Source organism: Charadrius vociferus, unplaced genomic scaffold (genome assembly GCF_000708025.1).
Source record: "Charadrius vociferus isolate BGI_N301 unplaced genomic scaffold, ASM70802v2 scaffold498, whole genome shotgun sequence".
Taxonomy (NCBI): Eukaryota; Metazoa; Chordata; class Aves; order Charadriiformes; family Charadriidae; genus Charadrius; species Charadrius vociferus.
The window spans coordinates 4,136,554-4,161,610 of record NW_009649588.1 but is presented as its reverse complement, the minus strand read 5'-3'; positions in this window follow the sequence as shown (position 1 = coordinate 4,161,610).

The following is a 25,057-nucleotide window of genomic DNA, read 5'->3' as shown; positions in this document are numbered from 1 at the left end:
AACCTATGAACCTTGTCTATTTTATCCCAAGAAAGTTGTAAAGGAAATACTGTACTCACTTGGGTCTGAAGAAATGCCACAACAAAACTGATGCTTTATGTTCTGCAGAAATGCTATTAAAAAAGATGAAAAAAATAAACTTCCACCTTGTTAAATGAACAGATAGATCATAATCAGGTAATTCACCACTTGAAATGAAATACAACCAAACTTTTATTGTTCACCGCAAATTTCATAACGATTCTAGAAAAATTAATTGGAACCCATTTGTATATAAAGACATCACCAATGAGGGTTATCCAATAGGATATAAACGCAAGTACCTGTAAGTAAACAAGACAATATTTAAGTTATGAACTTAAGAAATATCCTGAGCAATAATACAACAATCCAAGCTTCCTATCAAAGTACAAAATGCTGGTTTTGTAATGCACAGGCTCAAATCTGTTTATGCTGTAAGTCTAGTTTGCTTGGGAACAAGTGACAGAACCCTTCCCCTAGTAATTTGCTATGAAATAATGCTGAAAACTGTAAGAAATAGTCCCTACTCCACTGATACACTATTAAATTTCTCAGATTTTCACCCTTTGGGTTACATGTGAAGCGTGCACAGAAGAAACGGGATTTTGCCCCATAAAACTACAGACTGATGAAGGTGAGAAAGAAGTACAAGATATGTCAAGAGACAGTACGGAAGAACCAACTTACAAATAAGAAGCTTCCTCATACTGTCCTCTTGAATCAATATATGATCATGCACACAGTTAGTGTCCATGTCTGTAAGATGGCCTACACTAATAAATTCCACTGAGAAGAGCAAAGCTGTGGAAAATACCAAGTGTCAGTACCTGAGGAAGTGATCACAGATGAACACTGACAGTGACAAGAGTACTGCAACAGTTCAGCCTTAAATAAAAGCACACGTGGTTGTGCCTTCACCTCAAAGGCATTAGACCACGCAAGCTGCACCCAGCAGATACACAGTCATTTACTCCTGCACATCCCACGGCTCCGAGACAGAGGAATTACAGAATGCACATTTATCCTTCCCTCTTCCCTGTGACATCAGTGATGCATGTCAGAGAGAACAAAGCACTAAAAGATGCTTTTAATTCCTTGACAGTCATGAAGATGCCTAAAAGGAGAGCCATGTGGGAAAATCTTATACTGACTACTAGAGATTTGTCATCATAAATTCAGGAGTTCATGAAGAGGCCAAGCATTTTTCATAGCCACCTTAAAATGCTTAAAATAAGACAGGTTTGTTTGGGGTTTTTGTTTTAACACGTGAGATTATTTTACTGACTCTGAGGGAAGTTCTGCATCTCCTGTCTAAGATGTCATTTGTGATATCGTAACTAATGATATATATAGAAAGTCCTACAGCTGGACAGGGCTAATTTTACACAAAGGCAAAAGGGCCCCAAAAGGTCTAAATTAAGAGATGTCATTTAAGCTAAAAATAAATGGCAAGAGATTTGTTTCTATTAGTGGCATTGCTAGCTGCCTGCTGGATGAAGACACTGGACAAGCAGCACAACTCTTTTTTTTTTTTTTTTGCCTAGAAAGGCAGAGAGACTCAGATTTGCAATGGCTCCTGTTACTATGCAAGGGTAGATGTAGAGTGTGAAAAATTCATCACATTCAATACCATTCATGTACAGTATGGCTCAGTGTATAAATCCAGTGTCCCCATTGATTTCTATCTGTTACTTAAATGTTCTGACCAAAACAGGTCAAAACAGCAGGTTGTTTTAGTGACTATTATCAGGAAGCCTTTCTTCCTTAGTAAAAATAACAGTGCAATGCACTAAAAATAATAATTAAAAAAAGATACTGACCGTCAATAGATTCCACACAGAACTAATTGACTTCCAACTTCCAGAAGGCTCTGAAATATACATTTGACTTTTCAACATAAAATTGATTAAATTCTTCACAGAGAGTGCTTGGCAGAGGCTTTTAAGACAGGTTTCTTCACCTTGCTGATACGTTTTAATTCTCTCATCACTCCACTTACCACACCTAAGATTGTTGTTACTGGTACATGTCACTGTTCTGATTTAAGGACTCCAGAGAATTCAGCCACAGAGATGGAGATTTTAGCTATTCCCTTGAGTAAAAAAAGCCATTTAACTTTACTGGATGAAAATGCCACCAAAGACAGAGACACTAAACACGTGTGACATTGCCCTTGAAATGACAAGTAATTACTACCACAAGTGCCACTCACACACTAATATGTAAGAGACACTTAACTGATAATGTAATAATAGACCCCCAAGAGAATATACAGACAATCTCCATTAGACTGGAAGAAATCTAATAAACAATTACCAGCTAAAAAACCTACATGATTTTACATATTTCCCTGACATTCAGTGCGCTTGAAGTTGACCTCTTTCGCAGAAGATTCACCTTTGCTTGCAGATCTGAGCACTGATCACACCAAGCCTGTTGGCAACTCCCTTTGACTCCAACAAGCTTCGAATAGAGTTTTAAGATGACAAGGAAGAGTTTTTTCCTCTCATGAAAGTCTAAGACAAATTAATTAAAACCCACAGCAGGGAGAGAGCTTACTTGTGCCCCGTTTCCTTAAAATGCAAGTGCTGTGGCACAGTCACGCTTGCAAAGCCGCCTTCTGCAAGCGCCAGTACAGGCCAAGCTCTGGGAGGCACTAATGGCTCTACACACTAACTTGTTTCATCAATGAATGCACATTTGCATACACAGATATGGCACTGCAACATACAACTTAGATACAGGGTATAACTACGCATATCCCATTGGCAGGCCTTACGAACTGAAGAGCAGTAGAACCATCCCAGTGCATTCAAGCCCATGCACTGGTCATTTATTCGTGTAGCAGTTCTTCACACAATTTTCAAGAAAAAGCTGAAAACACAGAAGAGTGATATCACACAATGCCCTGAAACACATCTATGCAAGTCTAAATAATTCAGTGCCCAGAAACACAGCTTCTTCATCCAGCTAAGATTATAATGGTGTGATCACATGGCAGATTTCAACATTTCAGTGAATGTAACTTGCTTTGGTTCCTTTCAGCAAAAGAGATTATAGAAGGGCATAATATAATGTGTAATCCTTTTCCCAGCCCTCATGCAACAGTAACTGCAGTTCTCCCCAGAGGTAACTGATGAAATTTAACAGTAACATCTCAAGTACCCACCCAGAAGACCTAGTGAAAGTTATGCAAGAATGAGCAATGCTTCTTCACTTCCAAGCCGTAAGTTAAATGGGTTTAAACAGGATGTAATTGGGTGGAACAGGGGAAGAGTAGTAATAAGATATCTACTTAAAGCAGTCTGAACAATTAGCAGTAGGCAGAACTACTCTCTCTCTGCGTGCCCCTCCACTGACAGCTGTGGACACACCGCGCGCTAGCAGTAAGGTAACGTTCCAGCCCTTCCCCAGTTACAACTCACTTAAAATTCACCGTAACACACAGAGCAGTGCCCGTGAGGGGCAGGTCAGCGGGTCCCCTCAGCTCCACTGAGGTCTCAGCCAGGGCCAGCCTACATTGTACACAGATTTACAATGGTATCTTTTAACTAACTAAATGTTAGAACGTATTCTGTTTTTCACTAATAGTCCCTTTCCAGGAGTTCACGTGACATGCTTAATGTTTCTTAACAAGAGTAATTTGCAGTTAACTTTGTTTTCTGTTTTTAATGTATTCCTAGCTTCCAAAAAAAAATGCCCTGTTGTTAGACCTTCAGTGGTTAAAGATTTGCTCTAATCATGTTTCAGGATCAAAACTATAATAGGTGTAATTATGATTTTCCAAAGTAAATAACAATATTTAGTTACACTCCAGCTGTCTCATGAGAATAATATATAATTACCGAAATCTGATATTTTAATTTAATATCTTCACTGCAACAACACATTGAGTTTCTAGCATTACAAAAATTAATGAGCTTTGGTAGGAAAATTAACTTGAACTGTAAATAATTAAGCATCTCCCTATCTACATGTCCACAGGAATTTGTTACACAAATAGCAGGAAAACAGACTCTATACTTCATGCCTTCAGCTTGTCAGTGCAATTCACAGATCCTGAATATATCTTTCATAGATATTTAGCACATATAATAGGGGTGTGGCTATGCTACATGTAGCATGGACTTTATTTTTGAGCATAAATCATTAACTTGATTAAAAGAAAAAACAAACTGATTTCCATTTTGGCTCATTTTCACAAAACTTAATTACCTTCTAAAACGGTGTAACACTTTTAAATTAAAGGTCTCAGGCACTACCAAAAGCTATATCATTTTCAAATTCAGTGCCAAACATGACACAGTTAAACAAGTCACCACTCAACCAGGTGATGTTGTTATCACGTAAGCCCATAGTATTTCCAGTACCCAATAAATGTAGAACTTTCCAAGAAAATTGTCTTCAGCTAAAAAATACAGGGTTTGTTTTTTTGTTCTCAAAAAAATAATAATAAAAAAATCACCCTCCATTATATATTTTCATTAGGAAAATGAGTAATATTGTCTGAATATAGGGGTTTGCCAAAAGGGAACAAATAAACTTCTGTCACAGTATCTCCTATCTCCTGGCTTCCGTATGACCATGGTTAGAGCTTTTTAGTCATCCTTCCTCTCCACGATACAGCACAGTCATCATACTGCTCCTGCTCATGCACCATCCTGAGGCTCCAGCCAGCAACTGTGGGCTAAGAGACACTGTGATCCCAAGCACTGGAATGACAGTTCCCGTGCGGAACAGCAGAGAGCATTTTCTAGAACTGACACTTCCCATTTTTTGAAAAATTCATTTGAAAGCCATTTTCCTGACCAGACGTGGTGCCTAAACAGTGTTCATTAGAAGGGAACTGTTGTATAATACAGTAGTTACATCTCTACTACAGGGGAAGAAGATAAAATTAATCACAGGTTCAGTTAGCATTAGGGTTATTTGGAAGCTCAAAAACTGTGTTTTAGAATTCATTACAATGGTGAAGGAGCAACACAAGATCACGATCACATTTCTGTAAAGCTTTATGAAAAACCTTTAAACATGGATTTCCCTAAATCCTTCAAGAACAGGACAGTTGCAAAAAATTTCCTGGGATAATAATTATTTTTTTCTGCCTCCATTGTGAGCCCCTTTATAACAGTTTCAGTTACAGTAACAGCTCATTCTCACTTTGCAGATCACTATATATGAAAATGTCTTGAAGTACTGAGTGTGCCCTGAAGGCACAACACAAGGTCTTCAGGTAGTGTAAATCACTGGATACCACTACTGAAACCCTAATATTTTACAAGCCAAGGACCTGTCTCACCAAGCTCTCTAAGTATCTTAAAAAAATCCCCACATTGCTTGCAGCGCTTTACATTTACATATTCAGCCTTAAGAACTCTGGATTGTTAATGCTAAAAACAATTATGTTTTTTAAAAGATACTTTGCAGCAGAGGGTTGTTGCACGGAAAGTGAAATGAAAAGAAAAGGAAACATGGTTTGGGGCATATTTCAGAAAATTATTTTGAGAAAGATGAAAACAAAGTAGGCCTTCAGCTTAGTTTTTAATTATTGATTTAAACTTAATTTCCTTCTTCATATAAAATTGCTGTAAGGTAAAGCTAAGAAAGGTATTGGGCACTGCTGTTATACAGAAGTTTTTTTTAAATTAAAATATCTATATACTCTATTCACAAAAATGAACTAATATTAGCTAAATAGAATTATCATCATAATTAGGATACAGATGGGCATTTCAAAATACCTTGGTATGAATGCCCTTATATCTATCACTTCTGATAATTTAAACAGTTAGTATTTATTCAGGATAACTGTTATAAATAATTATCCAGCCTTACAAAGGCAATTCTTAAAACCAAAGAAATCTTCACAGAAAATAGTCGTAAGTCACCAGCCAGAATAAAGGCATAGGGAACACATGTGAAGGCATAGAGGTTTCATTAGTTATTAATTTGTGAAGTGATGCATGTCTGTGAGAGAAGTAGAGAGACAAGACGCATCTGTGTGAGGCAGTAATGAAAAAGAAAACCTAGACAGAAAGGGTAGAAAACCAAGGACACAACTTGAATAAGCAACAGAGCTCTGACCTTGAAAATAGTTCAGTTAGAGTCTTAAGCCAAAACTTCGCTTAGGTAAAATTCAGTAGATTTTGCATTTTTCTTATCAATAAACAGGAAACCATTAAAATATAGACTTGCTTCTTTTCTCAATCAAGTATCTCTCCCTCCTCAAGAACCAACAGATTACTCAGTTTTGGCTAACCAGGGATGAAGGGAGAAAAGAAGGAACAGCATACCCTCTGAAATGATAATATTTAGTGGATGTGGAACTGTTTATTATTTAGTGGTGAAAAAACATTTCACCAATAGTATGTTTCTTGTTCTGTAACTTAAATTATTTTGATTTTTCCTTTGAGTCTAGTATAATAAGCAAAAAGCTCACAAACTGCAGATGGCGCCACACTGCCTATTTATCACATAGCCAAAGAAAGAGGCCTTCTGTTACTTTTCTGATACTGTTTCTGCTGGTTCTAGTTTATTAGAAAACATTCTTTACAATGAGGGCGGTGAGCCCCTGGGGCAGGTTGCCCCGAGAAGCTGTGGCTGCCCCATCCCTGGAGGTGTTCAAGGCCAGGTTGGAAGGGGCTTGGAGCAACCTGGGCTGGGGGGAGGTGGCCCTGCCCAGGGCAGGGGGTGGCACTGGGTGGTCTTCAAGGTCCCTTCCAACCCAAACCGTTCTATGATTCTAAGACTTTCTTCTGAGAAATCAGAAACAACCATGCTATCAGATCTCTATAGTATCTTTCACATAATGTTTTGATGTTGTTTTTTTTTACTTTTATTAGGAATTCTTTTTTCCTAGGATATATTTTATTCCATAAATCTCACAATAAATTAAAGAGTAATGTCAACTATATTTGTAAGTTATTTTTATTCCATTTAAGAATGCTGTCTTGATAAACTAATGCTTTAATTTATTTGACAAGGACAGAGAATAAAATATTTGAAAGACTAAATAGTCAGACCTACATTTTATCATCCATAATCGGTTTGAGTTTTATTCTTTCCAATACTTGGTTCTATTCATTAATGGAATACAAATACTTTAGCAGACATGCTCACTTTGCTTTCTTTCAAACACAAAGGCAAACACAAAAGAAAATGTCCTTTAGCACAGGTGAATTTTCTGCCAAAAATTTCAAATTTAGTTGAGTAGGTAGCATAATTATAGCCAAGGGGACATGTTTCACTTATACGGCATCACCCCAGAAAGTAAACCCAGGAACATACCAGGTACCCCTGAGCAGCTGGATGAAACGTTCTGGCTCAAAACCCTTTCAAGTGAGCCCATGTTTTTCACATTCCCTAGATAAACTCCACTGAAATCTCTTAATACAGCTTTCAGAGAAATTAATAGTTTTTAACACTCCTGTATTTTGTTTGGTCCCCTTCTTACAAATTATCCCAAATTCAACTCTGGAAGACTTGGCTGCATTTCAGTATTAGTACTTTACATTACGGGTGAAAAAGCTGGAAGACTAGGAGAGAAAAAGCATGAATTCAGGCTGACAAGTGATGCTGATTCTTCGCTGTATTGTCAGCAGTATGAGACGCATAGAAAGCTACTAGCTATTTACACAGCAATTTAGCTAAGCAGAACATGCTGCATGGCCATGATCTGGTCTGAATATAATTGGCTCATTAACCAAAACCATTTCAACTTGTTCACATTATCAAAGTCAAGAACAAGAACAAATACGAGTTTTGATGAATACATATATATTTATTTTTTACAAGGAGGGTTGATTCAACCAACCGTTCTTATTGTTATTGTTATATTGAGTTATTTTAAAGCAAACTTTTTTATGTCTCAAACAAAACAGATACTTTATCAAACTGACTGGCATTCCCTGCCCCCCTTTACCTAGTCTCCTAGCAAGTCAGAGGGACTGTATTCTACCTCGCTAACTCAATCTGTGCTTTTGTTTGTCATCTGGCTTTCAAAAGACTGTCTGCTGACACACTGGTCTCACCCACTGTGTTTTCTGTGAAAATCAATTTATTACTTGGCATGTTTGTCTGACAATCAGGTAATAAAATAATATTTGGAGCAAAGTCTGTAGTGGGATAAGAATATCTCTCTTCTAGCTGAGAGCTGCATAATTGATTAGGAGGAATGAATGAAACACAAAGATGCCCTTCTATTCAGCTCTGGCATTTGAGTTACAATTTGTCACCTGGGCATCAGCAGGGGAAATTGATTCCATATTCAGTAATCTATACTCTCATTTGCTAGGAATGGATGCAGCAATCTGTCTTCCCTTCCTCCGCCCTCCCCTGCCAAATCAGGGACACATACCTACAGGTGTTAAATACAATGATTGCAGTTGGTGTATTTCCAAAATATGGCAGATTATGTATATGTGATGCCCAAAGCAGCCACAAGAGACAGAAAATTAGGTTAGGATGCAAACTCCCTAAATGGGATTTCAGGCACATAGAATTGACCAAAGTCACAGTCTCTGATCCAGTTAGCCTTGTTTATAGCACCACTGAAGCTTGGTAGGGGCCTAAATCTGCTATTACTTCCATAATGAGCTTAAAATTTACCTAAGCTTCTCAAACATCTAACTGCAGATGCACCTATTCCGCTTTTAAACTCCAGAGTAATCAATGTTTCCGTAAGAAAGACACCTAAACATTGCCTAAAATCTGCCTGAATGGCTCAAAACACAGTGCTTTTGCACTTGTAAGAGTGGTGAGTAACAAAGTGAGGAAGAAAGATTGAAAATACCACTGGCAGAGGGGTGAATGGGCAGCAGGTAAGAACTTAACAGCGATGCACAGAGTCCAGAACAACTGGATGACACAACACTTGCATGCAGATACAAGAGCTGGTGGAAAGTGTGGGTGTAGGAAAACGATGACAGAGTAGAAACAAGGGAAGAAATTGGGCTACAGCAGGGATACATGTACCAGACCTGAAGCAGATATAAAGTCAAGTGGAAAAAGCTGTTGTCAGAGCCTCAGTGATAACTACTCCTTAGCAAAATTTTACTGCACCTATAACTGTGAAGGTACCTATGAAAACTGCTCATAAGTAATAGAATAGACAATAGTTGCGTTTTGTTTGCGTATATAAATCTGCACCAAAAGCACTAGTTGTGTTGGCACTACAGTTCAGAGTAGGGGAGGCAGAACTGATCATTGTGGTATTCAACACACATGCAAGCACTTCGTTATCACGGAAGGTAAATGCACTTCTACGGCTCGTATTTGATCTTCCCTTTGTTGTTAATTCTATGGCTTGTGTTTGGGTTAACAGGTTATTGTTTCTGTTTGGCCCAATACACACTGGCCTTGAGGCTTGGTTATAATTTGGTAGCAAAACAGCATCTGTTCTGCAAGAACCGCTGCTCTGCCGGATGCACCAGCCTGTCTAGATGACTGATTCCCTCGCTTAGCAGTGTAGACCCTCTGCAAAGTTTCAACAATGATCCTCACAGATTTATTCGGCTTGCCGTTGAAGACCCAGAAGTCGTGGATCAAAGACAGAACACAGCCCAAAAGCAAATTGTTTGAAGGGATACCTACAGCCATTAGCAGAGCAGACAGCCTGGCTCCAAGTAGATACTATGTCAGCTATAGTAAATATGCTTGGGATATACTGGCAAGATGAGAATGATGTCCCAACTAAATTGGTAGATAAATGAAGAAACAGGATTTAAAGCGAGGTAGGTCAATGGCTTCAGTTAGCATTTCCAAAGATGACCTTATGTCAATACTTTATCACAAAAAAGCACAATAAAATGCTCTTTCCTGTCCCAGTATTTGGGAAGACTGAACTCACCTCTGCAACTGAGTGGTACGTTTTCCAGCCATGGAAGACCACCTAAGTATGTCACTCACCGTGTGATTGGCCGGCGCTCTGACTGGCTACCTACCTGGAGCCTGCTCCTGCGCACCCCTCACTGTCATGTCTGAATGGCTCCGGGATCATTTTCACCACATCAGAACATCATTTAAATCACTTTCACAGTAAACACAAAAACACAGTTACAGATAAAATACAGATAATAACCCCTCTTTCTGCCCCGAAGGCCCAACATCTCAGTAAAGCACTGCTCAAACTAGGCTACGTGCCAGACCAAACCCCGCAATTGTAGGGTCTATGTACATGTTTTTCTACAGAACTGAAAAAAAAAAAAAAAGAAGAAAGAAAGAAGTTTTTGAGTCCTTTGATACAAATCTACAATACTTCTACATAGACCTTAAGGTCAACACTTCAAAAAAAGCCTCTGCAGTCTAGAGGTAAATCCCAAACTCAGTTAACTGGCTTTCAGAGATAACTAGCCCCCACTGAATTCAGTCAGGATGTTGATGGGAAAACTCACCCAATTAAGCGCTTGAATACAAAGCTAGAGTTCCAGCTTTAGGCTCCTATTAACACCTTTTTTTAAACCTTAGCCTAAAATATGTTGCATGTAGTTCTGCTCTTGTGGGGTTGCATATTCTACATGACATTTTCTCCAGTCTTTTGAAGTTGTTTTTCACTGCCTGTTTTCCCACACAAGACAGATGTTCTGGTAAGCAAATGCAGCATTATTACATTTGTATTTTTAATTCTAGAAATCAGTCAATAAAGCAATTATTTGAAAGTGATATTAAGCACACTCTACCTTTTCCCAAGTGAATTGTTTTCAATAAATTGTAGTAAGGCATTGCTTATCCACTGACATATCTACTTCTAGCATTTGGTAGCAGTGGTTTCAGCTTCTCACAGTACAAGCTGCTGTGTGGTATTCATACAATGCATTTGAGTGCAGAACTCTCTCCTTTTCTGTTTGGAATTGGGATTGGTGCCCTTCTGTACCAGAGGTATCTGAAGTGAAAGTCTTCTCTCAGAGTCGTTTAAATATAGACAATGTCTGCTAGTGCTCTCCCCTTCCCCCACAGATACAAAGGAAAAAACCCAAAACAAACAACCAGGAAAAGTTTCAGAAAACTGTAATAAGAAAACTATTACACAAGACTACAGAGAGAGCCTGGGCCTTGTCTTCACCAAACTTAGTGCAGCTCTCATTTGCTCCTTCTACCACTAAGGAAAGGAAAACCTAACTTATTCCGAGAAGCCAGAAGGACATTCGAGTAATTCAGTGTAAAATATTGCTATAGAAAACTAAGAAATCGTATTTCAGACAAACAAATATTATCAAACATTCAGGACAAAATTCTGCACTGACTTCTGCGGAAAACTTTTTGCACTGGCAGTGTTTGAAAATTAATTACTTTTGATTCCTATTACGGATAAGCCATCCTGGGAATATGTCCTAACTCTCAAAATAAACAGAGTAGTACAGTATGTTTTAAATCTTACCCCAATCATGATGTACATCCTGTGTATCTATTCTAAGTGCTGTCCAAAAAATACCCCACAAAATCCTCCCATTGAAACTACGCAGCAATATCAAAATGCAAAATTTGCCTCCCCACAGATAAATAGAAGTAGCAGAGATGATCTCTTAATATGGCAATTAGCATACATACACAGCAGCTTTCACTAGTTTTCTTGATGTTGTTCAATTGAAGCTTTATTTAAAAAGCAACTCTTCATTCGTTTTTCATGAAATAATGAGTTGCAAGAAAGAAATGCTCAAGTCTCCCTCAATCTTTTTACACAAACCCTCTCAAAAAGAGATTTTTAAAGTTCTCCTTTCTTTATAAACCCTCTATGAAGTATTAGAATGTGTTACTCAACCTGTTCTGAGCAGGGTGTCAGATCAAATCACCTTCAGAGGTCCCTTTCAACCTAAACTATAATTATACTAGCAGGTGACTTATTTCACCCTGGTAGGGCAGCTCAATGGAATGAGGCTCCTTCTGCCCTGTTTACATAAAGCTTTGATCAACTACGGTAGCATATGTGGACCCTGTGCTATTTAAATTTGACTATTCGTATTGATCCTATAGCTAGGGCAAAATGAAACAGGAAAAATTACACAGAACTGGATATTGGATATAGGATGTCAATTATCCACAAATGTCAAACTGCATCACACAGAACCAAGAAGCTTCAATTTAATGCTTGCATCTCTCTACAGGAGTAATTTTTCCTCCCTTGATATAAGGGCATAGAACATAGATTATGAGAATGCCTTCTGCTCATTCATCTATTTATAATTTTCACTTTGGTTTTTTGTTTTTGTTTTGTTTTTTTTAGCACACACATAGCAGGCTATAGGAGGTGGGGTGCAAATGCACTTGGGACTCTGGGAAAAAAGTTAGCATTTTTATGTATGACTACTCCACCATTAAAGTAACAGCACTGCTCATAAACAGATACATAACCCAAGTTGTTTGGCTAAGTCATTATTTCCAGATTTTTCTTGTATTTACCACTAGTGAAAAACAGCAGGGATTATATTCAATGTGTTAGATTAGAAAATTATTCCAGTAACAGCTTCAGTAATTACAGGAACTCCACCCCACCTCCATATTAAAGAATATATGAAAAAAATTAATTCTCAAAGGAATTCAGTTTAAAGCCACATATTATTGAATTCACTTCTTTTATTCCTTTCAAGTCAGTATGAAAGCTTAGTGAGCTTATCTGATTTTAATATCTAATCATTAGATAGAGAGGAGGTGAATCAGGCTTTCAGATGTGAGCAGTAGGGAAGAGAAGGAAAAAAGGAACACCTTTCTTTAATCTATGCACACATATGCTATTAATATCAAGGGCACTAAGAGTTAAAAGGTAGTCCATAACCATAAATACAGGACAAAAATAGCTGTTTTGAAAACTCAGATAAATGTGGATGGCCATTTAGAATGATACTCAATATCCAGGAGAAATGTGCACCAGTTAAAGAACTTGTACAGGCCCGTCTTCTGCTTTTAAAGGTTAGGGACACTCATCAGAAATGCCAACAACTGATACAGGTCTGCAAGATTAAATCATATGCAGAGCTTCCTGAATTTCTAGATTACTACTGTCCATTTTTACCTCCCCTGTACATTTTTCATGATCCCTATTCATGGCTGCTAATCCATCTGAATTTGGGTGGTGGTGATACTGTGGGAATCAAATTACATCTCTCTGCTGAAAAAAGAAAATGGTGTGAGGGCACGAGAAGAGCAGAAATCTCCACTGGCTGATTACAACTGGGCATATACCTATATCAGCAGTCATCACTGTACCAGGTAAAACAGCTTTCTTGGCAAGAAATATGCAAATCTTCAATAGTATTTACATGATGGAACGTGAGATACTTTCAAAATCTAGGGCCTGTAGACAAGTCTAAAAATGATGATCATTGACAGCAATGCAGCCTCATTCTCTGATTTAGCAATGCTTGCTCCCACCTGGACTGGTATTCTGATGTTAGAAACGGAACTTTATTAGAAAGGCCACAATAAAAGCTTCCATGTGTCAATTGCAACAGAATGTAGTATTTGAGCAACTACACATGCTAACTTTCCTGTCCAACCTGTCTGCCCGACTTAACAGAGTTTGTCAGTCCTGGCACTGACTGCTTAGGATTAAAAGAGGTTGTCAGTCTTCCACATTTGCATGCGCAAAACAAAATCTCTTCCATTTCTTTCTTTGCCTCCTAGCATTAACTCATTCAAATACTTATGAGCAGAAAGAATCTGAAGAGGGATCATTTACTTTGACATATACGCATCTGCTAAAATCTACATAGAGACAATCAATCAGTTTAAGATAAAATTTAAACTGTCTGTAGACACCACCATTCTATGACTCTGTCCGTTAAAACATTTTCCTAGAAGTCGTCCTGAATGCTGAAAATTTGCAATAGCAATATATGTAAGTATTCTATATGATAAACTTTACGTATTTAACAATAATGAATGTTGACAAACTTTAACTACAAGCTTCTACAGGTTTTAAATTCAATGGAAGTTTTCTAGATAAAGACAACATTCAAACTGAGAAACTCTCATTGATTCCAACAAGTCAAGTTCAAAATTTAAGCCTTTTCAGGGGTGTCTGTTTACATTTCAGAGTAAGTCCCAAACTAATGTCTTCTGAATTCAGATTGATTACTACCCAGCTGCTAAAGCTGTTCTAAAAGTGAAGGTTTTATGACACTGCAAAACTTATGACATCTTCTGTTTTTTACTGTCTCTGCTGACTATGTAGTTCTTTCTAAATTTTATGGAAACTCTTACCCTGTTTCAGTGTAGGAGAAAAGTAAAACAGACATGGAAACAGGTTCAAATGTTTCCTCATACTACTTGAGGACAGTGACTTTAAAAAATGATGCCTTTTTTAGGGTATAAGAATAAAACACATATGCATACATAATCTGCAACATATATTACTAATACATACTGCATATATATAGCTATATAGTATACTCACCATCTTTTAAGAAAAGAAGAAATTAATTTAAAAACAATGCAGCTGAAACCATTGCATAGAATTGCTTTGACACATGCAAAATCAAGGTTTCAGTGGGTGAGAACAATGCCTCACTCTTTTCCCTTTCCATCCTCCAGAGAACCCAGAGATTTCATTTCCTTCTCTCTCTTCAGGATCTTTTAACTGACAAGCAAAAGCATTTGGCACCTTTGCAGAAGAAAATCAGTCTTTTTAACACAATGGTGTTTAATTGGAGCAAGAGACCTGTGACTGCGTACAGGGTACATGGGTACATGGAAATACAATGTTCCTTATTGTTTCACAATAACATATAAAGTAGAGGCGCCTTTAAGTTCTAAGCCAAATGAAAAGTGACCAGCATCACAGGCTCTCTAAACCTCTTCTTTGTGTTAGTATTAGGCCATACTGAAACTTTTCCATTAACCTGTGCTCCTTAGATTCTAATCCTGCTGCTGAATCAGTTGCAGATCTAACATTACAAGAAGCAATGATTTCATGCTAGGTCTTTACAGGAACAAACAAGCAGTACATGCTCAAGGCCAAATTAAATATTTATTAATGAATTATAACAAAGTAATTAGTGTCAAATTAGAATATACTGAAGATTTGATTAATAGTTAACTGTCTTTACTCACCTGGGAGTCTGTTGTTTCTATATTCTCTGCCAAGATAAAAATAGAAGAGGAAAAATATTTTATATTGCACTGGAACGATACATAATTTTTGAAGGTTTCCATCAATTAAAGATGACAGCAGATCTAAGAATAGATACTTGTATATAAATAAAAAATATAAGCATTTTACTAGCAATCCTGAAAGTTGCGTCCTGATTTAAAGACTCAGTCCTTTTTAATCATAATGTACGTTATCGGTTCTTTAGTAAATGCGGTAGCAGGATGACACCTAGGATTCATCTCACCTAGCTTTTAGATTGCTAAAGCTAAATATCTACACTAGTTTAATGGTAATAGGAATTTAAATAACTAGATTAGACTAGGTTTCTGAACTGACATGAGGTTAAATAAAAACCTAAAACCCAAAAGCAGTTCATGTCAATAGCTTATGGGGAAAAGTAGTATGAATTTAGAAGATAGGGGTAAGATAACGTGAATTCAGCAGATGACAAATCACAGAAACTCAGTAAATGTGAGCCACAAATTGTACAACTCAGCGAGAATAACAACAAAAATACGAGTCTGGCTTTAACAAACCTCTGTAATCAAAAGGTCTAATTCTCTGACAATGTCCTAGACTTAAATTGAGCTCTTAATTATAGAAACCCAGAATTTGAGACTTAGTCTGATAAGATCACATTTTAACTCCTGCTCCCTCCTCTTTGAATTCATCTAATGAAAATCAAGAGAAAGAAAACAGTTAACCAGTGCTAATGAGCTATAGATAATCAGTAAGAAGAAAGCAAGCAAAGCAGGCTAATCGCTGTCACTCATTCTATTTTTTTCAGGCAAAATGATGGATCATTTCTACTGTCACGTGGTACCAAAAAGCATTATAGATTCAAAACATCTGCATAGTCAATGGATGTGGCTTGTTCTGCTCTCAAGACAAATAGTAAAAAAATACAATATGCAAGTAGTGCCTATGTTCCCACATCATTTTCTATTATGAACAAGAAGGCCAACAGAAGAGTGGACTGCACAGGAAGTGGACAAGATAGTGCCCATGATTTGGAAATTACTACTTTCAAAAACTTCACAAAAGACTGAAGATTTAAATAGAGGCTGGTATGGGTAACCCGTTTTTAGTTCCTTCCTTTGGCCTCTCTCAGTCTCAGGGGAAAGTCCATGAAAATATATACAAATACAAATTATGTTAAATGGAGACAGTGCAGAGATTGCTGAGGGTTACTATGCAGAAATCCATTGCTTGGTCTAAAGAAAACACAGAGTGATTTCGCTCCACATTAAGCATGATGGGCACCTAAACCTTGGGAACATGAATCTACCAGCCCTATCCAAGTCAAGAAAGGAAGGACTACCATCGATTCATTCACTTAGTTACTAAATTTGGCAATGGATTTTAACTAGACAGTATTTCTAACAAAACAAATGCTAACGGAACGTTTGGTTTCCCCTCTTCTCGTTTTGTTTTGTTTTGTTTCATTTGGTTTTGTTTTGCTTTTGAGCCAACTGAAATGCCTCACAATGTAGCAGAATACAGGAATAAGCTCTCACAAACATATTTTTACAGGGGAGAGGTATTAAATAGCTTTTCAAATTCAGAACTTAAATCTTTGGAGAAACTCCTATTTGCAGTCAGATCTCATCAAAGTGTACAGGTACTGGGAGATGTTTAGCATCACTGAAAACTAGGACATTTATCCAAGTGCTTAATTCCAAACATTCTTACAGACCTTTGAGAAATACAAATGCTCAAAATAGTTGAGTTTGGTCCCTTCACGGACAATAGAATTGGGATGGAGGGAGACAAGATAAATGTCATTCACAGCACTTTGTGTAGGAGAAATCCTGCTGTATCAATGACCAGATTAAAAAAAAAAAAAAAAGTTTTAAATGAGGTCAGTGAGGTTTGAATGCAAATTTATGCTCTAAATTTTATAATCGTATTATATTTCTGGGAACAAGAAGACGAGAAAGCAACCAAATTCTTTCTCAGCTTCTCTCTGATCCAAATTAAATTTCCAAATAGGTATCAGAAGCAAAGAGGACAGTTTCATAAAGGCTTGAACTTTTATGAAATTATCCTGCTATTGCCATCTTGTGGATGACCTGCACAATGATACTGCTTATTTTGCATCTCTTTCCTCCTGCCTTCTGGAGAAATGTTTTCTGATACTCCAGATTGCCATGGCAATCCATTACCTGAAAGTTATAAGAGAAAGTTCTTCTAAGTCAAAAGAATTGTCCTTATTAATTTAAATGAATCAATTAAAGAAAAATAAACTTGTTTCAATAAATGATGACGTACTTTTTCCAAGTAAGATCCTGAAACGACCAGTACGTGAACTGAATTGTAAAAAATAGCAACTGTGCCATAAAAGTGGCTTTAATTACATTTGTATAGTTCCCTTTGTTATTAGAGGATTGAATTTTTCTGAAGAAGAATGATCTATTGTTTAAGGTATAAGGCTTATGTAAATCACATAACTATTCAATGTCACAAAGCCTTGAAGATAATAGTTTTAAATATAAACATATAACAGATTGTGTAAAACTCAGATACCATGGTATCTGATGATAGGAGCCATATAATACAGAAAAAAGCTTTCCAGCAATATCATGTACTTATTATTTTTTGTTCTCACATATAATATTCCTATGAAAATGAAATATAGCTAGACTTCCCTCCCACCCCGGAAAAAAGAGTCCCAAAGGCAAGGGAATACATGAAAAAATTATGGAATTCCCAGGTTTTAAAAGTTGTGTATGCCTAAGATGTTAAAGACTTTGCTTTCAGGTTTCATTTCTCAAGTCTAGAACTAAAAAAAAGAATTTAGAACACAGCATTTCACCCTCCCGCTGTGACAAGAACTACAATCAAAATATCAGAGATACCACTGCATAGTCTTTTACGAGCGGATACCAATGCATTCTGCCCGCTTCATTCCAACTGCTTTGCAAGTTGCTTCAAACCCACAGCGGAAGTTGTGATTACTTTGGCACCGTGTTCAGTTAGTTAGGTATGCTTAAACATACTGTTACGCTGTTGCAGCTACATGTTTTTCAGATAAGAATGATTACAGGTCTACCAGTGAAAATCTCACATCCACATCCCAACAGCCCCTTTATACATATATGGCATCTATATACAGTGTATTAAAAATATTTTTTTCCTTAAAATGTATTTTCAGTATCCCTTCAATGTAAGACGTGTGTAAAGATTTTTGAAGAGAGTTTCTAGCTGGATTCAGTATATTTTGCCTGCTTGTTTAGAAAGCAAGTCCTAGGTTTTATACCTGGAAAAAAAATCATATTCCATTGAAAAAATATTCCTTCAGCCAGTTTTCCCTAGGTTTGGGGTTTCTTATAAACAATGTAGTTGCACAAAATGATAGTTATGATAACAATACTTTCGTTTTCACACCACAGCAGAATTTTGACTTCAGAGCAAAACATGTCCTTTGTCAAGGTGGACCCAACTGCTACAAAATGAAAGATGACATTACAATAGAGCAGCTTTAATAAATGCTTAAGCCACAGCCTGGCAGAAATAAGCCAATGAAAAGATTCAATGGACAAAAAATCTGACTTTAGAAAAACTTCAAGGAAAAAAAATCAAACAGACAAACTCTTTTAAGCAGTCAGATTATATACTTTGTCATCCCTTTTCTGATTATATTGAAAAGTTTCCATCATTAAAAATAAATTGCAAATGTAGTTTTTTCCATACAGTTTTCCCTAACAACCATTTCTAAATTTCAAACGGTGAGTACATGATTGGTCAATGCCAATCTACACAAACTCTGTGAGCTTGCAAAACACTGTTCATGGAAAGGAGGGCTGATATAAAATCCTTTTAAGTCAACAAAAAGCCTCTATTTGGAAAGTATACCACAACACTGCTGTCAGAATGTGAGTATTTAAAATTTTGCCAAGTGTTAGGAGCCTCTCAAATGTGCTTCCACATTCGGACAGAGGGAGATACAAAGAAGGTGGACAAGTGATGTGGCAACTGACTGGATCACTTCCATAATTGTTACCTAAAGCTCTCCGGTAATTATTCACGCTATATGGAATAGTTCATATTTCTGTCCTAGTCTAGCTTTATACCTTGCACTCATGGGTTTGAAAGGTTCCTGACAGGGAGAGTACCTGAAAACGTTCCTGAAGCTCAAGGTTTAGGAATACATTTGTAAACCACGCTGTAAACTGCCAGATTCAATGGTCAATTAATATGGCCATCTATAAGGTCACCACATTTTGTCACCTGGCACTATATAACATTATCCCTGGGGGTCTGGAGCTCTTGCTAGCCCATTGACATTGTCATTAATATTCACAAAGCTTCACTTGCCCTTCAGACCTGCTGCTACATTTCACTGACTCAGGGTGGAAGCAACATGCATAGACACAAGGTAGTGAATGTAAAATAGCTCTGTGATAGAAGATTAATTTTTTTCACTGATACTCTTGGTTAAAACAAATATTTAAATTTTGTCTGAAAAAGCTAATACAACTGAACTTTGCATAAAGATATTTAGAGACTTCTGAGCCAACACGGCAAGCTGTCTGATGCTTAAAAGTGATGTGAAAGTTCAAGTTCACAATATTTTGCATGAGGTATTTTATTTCATGTCAAAATTATTTTATCTTCTGAAAAGAAATTATTAAAGGGGGAGCTGGTAGCAACTTTTAAAGTTGTTTTACACTTCCTTCTATAAAAAGTTATCACAATTGATTAGGATTATGATTTACTAGGTGAAAGTAACGAAGATCTCTCTTCACAATAGATCTTTGAAATATGGCAAGTAGCAGCATTTTGCTTCCAAAAGGTGCCCTTCTGTTGTCTTTTGTAACTACACTCTGGTTAAACTGAGTTCTATGCTATTCGTTGCTTTCTCTCTGTGGGGTAACAGCTTTTCTCTTTGATGCCACATAACACAGTTAAACCTGCGTAGCAAAATGGGCAGAGGCAATTGACAGAAGACAAACCTGCTGTACTTACTAGAACTGGTTAACTCCCATGGGGGTCAACACAAAAAAATTCTTAGGATATGTATGTACATAAATTGTACATATGTACAATTTATATTGCCAAGCCAAACACTCCATAGTTATGAAGTAAGAAATATAAATGCATATTTATTATCTTTACTGTGTTTCCTTGCCTGCATGCTTTATTGCCTAGACATTAACTACTTGCTTGAATCCTATTCCCAACCCCCTTCCCCCTGCCCCCCAGTATCTCTACCACACTATTTCTGTATTCCCTTAGGGGTCTAGATCCCATCAAATGATAGCAACATGCATTTAACATGAACACTGATGATTTCAGTTGCAGGACTCTTCTGGCATGAACAAACTACAAAACTGATTTTTAGAACCCTGAACGAGATGTCTAAAGTAATTTTAAATAACTCCCACTTACATTGTTAAAAAGATCTGAGGAGCTGTTTATTTTCTGAGTGGATTTTTAAGTTCCAATATTTCCAGAATTCAGGATACAACCAGTTTTCATGGAAATACTGAATTTCATTAGAGATTGTTAGAACAATTGAAAGGTCTTGCAATACAGAAGTAATTGACCTGTTCTATTCAAATGAAGAACACTTGTGTACAGTTTAATAAAAAGCATCTCTCATAAAGATTACGTCCTACATATTGTGGGAATTCTGTCACCATAGACAACCTAGATTAATTGTAATAAACAGAAATTGTCACTAAAGCTCTCAGCTTATGCCATCTAATATTGTGTGAATAAATTTAATTTTCTAATATTATGAAACAGCCAAGAGTATAATAAATCATCTACCTAAGTCCTTTGAGAATTTTTGCATAATTTACCAAAACAAATTGATTTTAGCAGAAAAGCTACTAATTTACATGGGGAGGAATGGTTTTCTTAGTGTGATGAATTTAATTTCAGTTTCCCTGTTTGCATGTATTCACTCCAGCAATTCATCACTGCTAGAATTAAACTACAACCATGTTTTAGTTGAGCAGGCACATAACTTACACCTGAATGACAATAAACTGCCTTTAAAAGGTAAGATAGGAAATTTGCAGAAGATATCTCGGGAAAATCATTGGAAAGGCCACACTACCTATCAAAAATACAAACAATAAGATGCTGCATAACAATATTAAATATTTAGAGAATTTTATCCATAGACTGGTTGTCAACTTTACATTTGACGTCTAATCTTTCTAACAATTCATAAGTTTTTGTTCTATAACAGGATACTTCCCCATGAAAGAAAAGGGGTGTAAAAGAGAATTCATAAAATGTGTAGGTTTAAATTAGAACAGAATGAACTCTCTTCAGATTTTTAAAATGAGTCATACATCCAAATTCTTAGAACATAGATGGTATGGGAATAAATTATCTTTTGCAGTCAGTTCAAGCTGGTTCAACTCAGACTGAAAAGTAAAATAGTATTACTGGCAACCCAAATGTACAGGGAATGAATTTGTAGGTCTATGTCTATAGTCCAGAATAAGATAACCCAGCAGCTACTGGGAATCTAAAGTGAGCAAAATTAAAGACCTGGAAATCAGTGCAAGAATGTATTTTCCCTAACTGTGCTCTTTAGGGACCGCTGCTATCAAGTAGGTGGCTCAGCCCCTGAGGTTACTTTACAGTTAGGCTTCAGTCAGCATTGTTGAAAGATGCTATCCTTCCAACAGGACAGAATAGGAGAAAAACTATTCCGAGCTGGGTTTTGGTTGGTTCATTCCATTTTTCAATCATATATTAGATTTGTGTTCTCAGCCTCAAACCACAGCTCACACATTATAATAATTTTTAAATGTGATTTTCTAAGACACTGAGGTTTACATGATCTGTGAGTATGCCTTTCTCCAAAGTTCTTGAAGCTTTACTCAATTTCAGAAAAATCTGACAGGAGAAAGACAACTCTGACTTTTCATGCTAAAACTTTTGTGAAAACAGGAAAGAAGAAAGAGTACCATCAGTGCTCTTAGTGATGAAAAAAGTCAATGCAAGTACATGACACAGAACGTAGTTAAGCACTGAAACGTTCGGTCAAAAAAACCTTGAGAGACTTATGTGCCTTTTCAGGTATCAAAATCAAATGAAAATTTTCAGAATATGTAGGAATCCAGGGTAGAAAGCACAGTAGCTAAAAATGGACCTGTTCCTTCCTACCTCTTGGATAGTATCAGATCCATTGTTCTCTAACAAACACATCTGTAGGAAACTAAACAGTAAAGGAAGCTGCCTTGTTTGCCTGCTGAGCTGAAGACGGTTATATTTTAAGTCACATAATTTCTTAGGACTTGTGTCCATGGATATTCTAGGAATATCATTCTGCAAAAGAGGAAGACACATGCAAAAATTCACAGGAATTGAAGCAGGGTCAACCATACAGACTGGCTACTTTTCAGGTTCTCACCTCCCTTGATTCTATGTTGTCCGTTAGGGTAAGAAGCAGAATACATCATTGTCATGATCAAGAACTGATATATCAGAAGGCCACTGACCTCACTATTTTGAAATTTATACCCATGTTAAATTACAATAATGCAAAAATTGTTAGCTAGATGATGACAAGGTTTACAATGCAAGTATTTCTCCACCATACACCATGTATTTGAAAGAACTGTCACTCACTCTGTTTAGCACACACAATATGGAAATGAATTTCACAGAAAGTAACTTGCTTCTCAGAGGGAAAAGGACACTGAAGATATTTATAGATTATTTGATTAGTTCCTTTCAGCAGCATCAAATAGGATGACGCTGTAGCAGTCTGTATTTACTAAATACTGAACTGGTAAAGAATCCATCATTTGCATATTCTTCTCAAAAGCACCAGATGCACATTCTTAAATAAAGTTATAAATGGCACTGACGAGACTTCATTCTTTTAATGAAACAAGAAACATATTATATGGTACAGACCGTGCCTGTACTTCACTTTTCAGACTTTTATACGTTTTATATGCTCAAAACTCTATAAATGTTCTCAATTAGAATAAGAAGAAGGGAAGTTGAAACCTCACTTGAAAATGTGCATGTTTGCTTGTGGAGTCTATGTACATTCAACAACATTTGATTTACATATGTTATGTGCAATTACCCTAAAAAAAAGCGTTCTAAGTAGAAGTAAATACTTAAGATGGCAGAGTAATTTTTACCACCAATCACCCACTCTACCTCACCCTTGCATGATTCACATCCGTGCAGTGCATGCATTGCTTGAAATCCACTACTTCACAGGAAATTTTCCTTTTTATAGGTTGTAATAGTGCCAACAGCAAACTTGAGTGGTTCCTTTAATTTTGTTGAACCAGTTCAGGGGGAATTTTCTGGCCATCTAACTAGATGGCAAGCTCTACTGGGCTCAGATTTTTGCTCTTTGCTTACGGCATATAGTACAATAGAGTCCTGGAACACCTAGATGCTTCTATAACACACCAAAATAAGTCTTAATTAGAGACAGACTGTTAAGTGTCCTGAGAATATGCTCCGAACTTCCCAAATAAATCATTCTGACTCTTTCCTTCTATTTTTATTTCTCTTGGTATTCCTAGTAACTTGTTATGGAACTTTTACTATCTGATTGTATCGCTATCAGCTTTCTTGCCCCCCCTTTTTTTTCCATTCTCTTAAGATCACATCTTGCTTCCTATATAGAAGCTTCTAAAATACATGATGTTTCTGTTGCACTTTCATGCCTACTTCAAGTATCATAAGCTCTAGTATAATTGTCATGGTTTGGGTCAGACTGGCCACTGAGGCAAGCAACAGATGTTCTCCCTCACCTTTCTCTTCAAGGAGAGGAGGCAGAGAGAGGAAGAGACTTATGAGTTTAGAAGCAACTAAACTACTTTAATGAAATATTAATGAAAAAATAATAAAAAGAAAATAATGAAATATATACAGAACCGTATCAAGGTACCAGGATGACAATCATGTCAGCGGCTGGCACTGGGGAAGTCCCAGGCTGGACTCAGTGACAGATGGGAACTGGATTCCAGATCTGGATTTAGGATGAGGGTCAAAGACAGGCGAACAGACAGAGTTCTCCTTGAATGCTGGCCATTGAAGAAAGAGCCCTGACCCTTTGATCCCTCAGCTTTTCTACTGAGCATGAGGCAGATGGGATGGAATACCCTGTTGGTCAGGTTTGGGTCACCTGTCCTGTCCGCTCCTCCCCGCAGGTGGGAACCCTCTGCGCTTTTCTGCTTCCGACCCTCCAACGGGGCAGGTACCAAAGTGAGCTGCCCTTGGGGGTTAGAGCAATAAGGGTAAGCAAGAGCCTCTCTGCATACCATGCCTGGGCATAAATTACAGCTAATCAGGTCTTATCATTCTGAGAACGAACAGTGTCTCCACAACATGCTGTTAATTTCAGAGAGTTTTAGTTAGTTAGAAGAGGCTTAGCTGCAAAGTAAAATTACTGAACAGAAAATTGGTTCTGTTTTACCTCAAACCAGGACAATACTAGAAGGCATGAATGTCGTGAACCCAGTGTAATGCTTTCACTGTACATTAGACTATTTCCTGTATTTTCTTCCAAAAGTAAATATTTCAAAAATGAGAGGCAGAGGGAAGAGAAAAGACGGATAAATTATTTTGTTAAGGAAGCTCAACACAGCCTCAAGATTCTTCTAGAAAGCAATCTTTTTAAAACCAACCTTTTACGTCATTGATTATGCAGGCTGCATCTTCCCTTTACTACTTTCCTCCCACGGAGTGATTTGGAACTATATGGTCTGTGGCATGGAAATATTAAGGAAGCACGACAGCCAAAAGTAGTACTTCCTTATCAAGAAATCGAGCTTTCCTTTAATTAGAAAAGCACCTCTCTAAGCATTAGAGTCTAATACCTCAAGTTGTAGCAAGCAGAGGCAAAACTCAGTACAACAGGGCCAAATGGCAACAAACTATAAACTTTGTGTACATTGTCTCATTTTGACAACTCCATAAACTTCTAACAAAGTTAGAGAAATACAACAATGGAAA